Genomic DNA, 5,027 nt, shown 5'->3' on the forward strand with positions numbered 1-5,027 from the left:
GTTGATGGTGCTGCTTCTGACCAAGAAGCCCACAACCTGAAATCTTCCTCTGATGAAGGAAGAGAGATGGAGAACAAGCAAAATCTCCAGTCTACCAAAATGGAAGAATTGGAAGCCCGCCTCAATGCCATTGCTAGCAGAAGCGAGCTCCAAGATGAGGGAGTTGTTAGGCCCTATCCAACCGAATGGGATGTAGCCCCTTATCCTCCAAAGTTTGAGGTCCCGACGTTACAAAATTTCAACGGCACGGGATCACCGAACCAACATATCTATCATTTCAAGTCACAGACTGGGAATGTGATATCAAACGACGCCATACTAGCTCGATTGTTCATTAGCACCCTCAAAGGAGTTGCATTTGAATGGTTCAAGAAACTGCCTGACGGATGTATCCAAAAGTGGGCAGATCTAGAGAGACTCTTCCTATCAAGATTCTTTAAAGAGGATACAGAAGTCTCCATCCATACCCTTCTCGCCACTAAGCAGAAGAAGAGGGAGTCCGTCAAAGCCTTCGTCAAGAGGTTTCGAAACATGGCTCTGCGATGTTCATCAGGTATGACACAGTCTACACTGGTAGAGACCTGTCGACACAACTTGCAAACCGATCTCCTAGCCCAAATGGGAGTTGCAGAATGCCATTGTTGGAGACAACTAATCTCTTAAGGTGAACAGGCTCAAAAAATTATTATCAGGATCAAAGCTGAAGAACAAAGTAGGCAGGATCAACCTGAACAATCGGACCAAGTTCAATCTTCTCAGTCAGAAGGAGAAGATACTACGACTGCAGAAGCCAATCCTCTCCACTAAGATGGCGGGTCCAACAACTATAACGTTAACAGTTATCTCTGATAGTCAAACTCGTTAGACAGTGGCTCACTAGGCGATGTGTCATGTTCACCATTTTCCCCCTGCACTTGTTCAAGACTGGGGGTTGGTTTATTTATAGTTCATTGGATTATGAGTAATAAATTTTCTGAGTTGTTATGTTTAATAGAATACCTCTGTTAATCACAAAATCTACCAAACCTATCACGTTAACATTTACCTCTGATAGTCCATCAACTTGTCAATCCGCTTTAATAGGATGGCAGGTCCATAAGACTATCACGTTAAGAATCACCTCTGATAGTCTATCAATCTGCCAATCCTCATCAATAAGATGGTAGGCCCACAAAACTATCACGTTAATGATCACCTTTGATAGTCCATTTTCTCCAAATTCCCTTACCAATCCTCTTTAAGTAGGATGGCGAGTCAGCCAAAACTATCACGTTAAATATCACCTCTGATAGTCCATCAGCTTGCCAGTCTTCTTCAATAGGATGACAAGTTCACAAAACTATCACGTTAATAGTTACCTCGGATAGTCAAATCATCAGATAATGGCCTACCATGTGATGTGCCTTTATTCTGACTTCATGGATAGTGCCTCACTAGGCGATGTGCCTTGTCTACCTCTTTTTATTCCCCTGCCAAGTCTTAATCAAGACTGGTGGTTGGTTACTTGGAATCCATTGGATTAAGAGTAACGAATCTTCCACATCGTCGAGTTAACATTACACTTCTGACGATCATCACCCCCACAGAGTATGAATGCAGTTGCATCACTCCTAATTTGTCACGTTAACAATATACCTCTGGAAATCCACTTATCAATCCTTATCAATAAGATGATAGGTCCTCAAACTTGCTCAAATCGCAATCTTCCCCAGCAAGACACTAAGTCTTCAAAATCTTATTCAAATCACAAGTATCAAAACTCATCGCTTCTGAGGATAAACTCACCTAGCAAGTTTCCCCAGCGAGACGCTAATTCCCAAAATCTTGTTCAAGTCACAAGTACACATTCTCTTGTCACGTTAATATTATACCTCTGACAATCCACTTATCAATCCTCGTTAATAGGATGATAAGTCTACAAAGTTGCTCCAATCGCAACATCCTCCTGTCACATTAACATTATACCTCTGATAATCCACTTATCAATCCTCATTAATAGGATGATAAGTCCACAAAGTTACTCCGATCACAACATCCTCCTGTCACATTAATACCATACCTCTGATAATCCACTTATCAATCCTCGTTAATAGGATGACAAGTCCACAAAGTTGTTCCAATCGCAACATCCTCCTGTCACATTAACATTATACCTCTAACAATCCACTTATCAATCCTCGTTAATAGGATGATAAGTCCACAAAGTTGCTCCGATCGCAACATTCTCCTGTCACGTTAATACCATACCTCTGACAATCCACTTATCAATCCTCGTTAATAGGATGATAAGTCCCTAAAGTTGCTCTGATCGCAATATTCTCTTGTCACGTTAATATCATACCTCTGACAATCCACTTATCAATCCTCTTCAATAGGATGATAAGTCCACAAAGGTTCTCCAATCGCAACACAAATCATGTCATGTTAACACCAAACCTCTGACAACCAAATCAACTTATCGACTCTCTTCAATAGAACGATAGGTCCACAAAGTTACCCTGATCGCAGCAATCCACTTATCGACTCTCTTCAATAGAGCGATAGGTCCGCAAACCCGTCATGTTAACACCAAACCTCTGATAATCAACTTATCAACTCTCTTCAATAGAGCGATAAGCCCATAAAATACTGTTAGGTTAACATCACATCTCTAACAGTCAAACCCCCAATGAACTTGTTAATCCTTTTTCAATAAGAATAACAAGTTTTTATTTTTAAAATCCCCAACGGATTAAAATTTTTCTAGAATTATCCTAGCGGTAATAAAGAAAATTTCTGAATTTCACTCTAAGTGAATATTCATGCTAAGTTAATACTACACCTTTGGCGCTTGCAACTTTCTTTCAGTGTTTCAAGAAACACAGGAAGAAACAGTGGTAAAGTCTACGTATTCAACATCGTAGCACCAAAATCCATGTCTTTCATGCATGGGGGATTTTATCTCGATCCCTAAATAGAGATAAGTCTGCATCTAACACATGCTGCCGGATAGCCTAGTCCTATAATAATAGCAAAGCCCACGTATTCAACATCGTGGCAGGTTGTTATTAATAACGCCGAAATCCATGCCTTACACGCATGGGGGATTTTATCTCGATCCCTAATTAGAGATAAGCCTACGCCTAACACGTGTTGCCGGTTAGTCTTTTCCTAAAAAAATAACAAAGTCTATATATTCAAAATCATAGCATCAAGTCTAAGAGGGTTCACTCTTTTAGCACAATGTTACATGTGGAACGGACTTAGACAATCTGCATGCTAGCCCAACTCAAACGGTAGTTGGTAAAGGCTTATCAAACCCGTTGATGGCTGAGGGTTTGCCAAAAATCGTATGCATGTTTGCATGCCTATCAGCTTAATGGAAGTGAGCCAAGACTTGAAACAGATGAGCTAAAGACAAGTCTCAAAGACTTAGCTGAAAATGCATGAAAGCCACCTCCGCGTCTCAAGTCAAAATGCAGAGGTCAGGCCCGCGTTGCAAAAACCACAATGCCGAGGTCATACCCGAGTTCCAAATTTAAAACGCAAGGGTGAGACCCACGTCCCAAGTTCAAAACGCAGGGATCCACCCTCGCATTCCAGAAGCAGGATTATGACGCATACCTTCACACAGGTCTTGTATGACAAATCCCTTCAACCAAGATACCTTCAAATCGAGTGCAGAGAACGACTCCTTTATGACAAGGAATCAACAGCTCCAAGAATGAGAGTTGAGATCCAAAGTATTCCGAAAATTCGTCCCAGTCAACCGTGAACTTTCGAAAACTTTGGAAGGGGTTCCGTAGGCTGTCTAAAAATCATAATGAAGGTTACAATCTGATGACCTTCACAACAACCGATGAAAGCTCTAATTCAACAGCCTTCACAATCAACATCGGAAGTTACAATCTGACGACTCTCATATTTCAAGGAGCAAAGACGAAGATTACAAGACAATGATCTTTGCAACGCCATGACAAAAGAGATTACTTGTTGATAATCTCTTCAAAGCAAGACACGGAACTCATCACCGTGCTCTAAGACCAAAACACAGAGGTCCTCCTTACGTATCAACACCAAAACACGGAGGTCCTTGTAGGCATATAAAATTGCTTATAGGTCCCCTAGCATAGCTCGGCACAAACCGACGAGCCAACGAGAGCGACAGCATGACGAAATCGCACGGAAGCGACCGGAATGAATCCACGCCGCCGTGCAGAATCAAGCTAATGTTGAGGAATCAACGAGTCATCCAACGCCAGAGCGAACTCAGAAGCGAATTTACTGCCAGTAATCAAGAATCCAGCACTACTGCCAAAATCAGATCATCAATCAGATAGTCTCAGTCAACCGACAACGACGATGACAAACGAGACGAACAGAAACACTCGAAAAGTCGGAAAACCCCCGCGGCGGGCTCGCCAAAGCCTCGGCCACCGATCAAGGTGGCTCGGCCAAAGGAGCCACCTCGGCGGTGCTGGCAAGGCCGAGCCCCCCCAAGGTGGCTCGGCCAATGCGACCACCTGGGTGGCTCGTGTGGCGCCAGCCGCCTTGGGTGTGCTCGGCCATGGAGCGAGCACCCCAAGTGGCTCGCGAGTCGGTGGCCGCAGAGCCACCGTGGATCGGCCAAGGGCCCCAAGTGGCTAGGCACAGGTGTCGGCACCCCGATGTGGCCGACAGTGGCCCGAGTGTGGCGATCAGGGCCAGAGGGGCCGACATTCTCTTTTGCAGCCACTGTCCGAAGCCTATAATAGGCCTAGAGATTTCATTTTCGGGGTCGAACTTTCAAGAGCCGAACTCTGCCCGGATTGAGAGTGAACTCGCAGCTTGAAGACACGAAGACTTGCCCATTGCCAGATCTGATTCTCGGCGACCATGCCACGTCAAGGAAAAGGCAGGGATCTCGAGAGGAAGAAAGAACAGATCTGAGATCTTACACCAGGCTACACTCCAGATCTAGAGCTTGGTCTTTAGATCTCGAGATCCGAAGCGATTATTCCCTTGGTGGATTAATCCCTCCGGCTATTATTTCCCTCGTGAATGAATAC

The sequence above is a fragment of the Asparagus officinalis genome, chromosome 10 (genome assembly GCF_001876935.1).
Source record: "Asparagus officinalis chromosome 10, Aspof.V1, whole genome shotgun sequence".
Lineage (NCBI taxonomy): Eukaryota > Viridiplantae > Streptophyta > Magnoliopsida > Asparagales > Asparagaceae > Asparagus > Asparagus officinalis.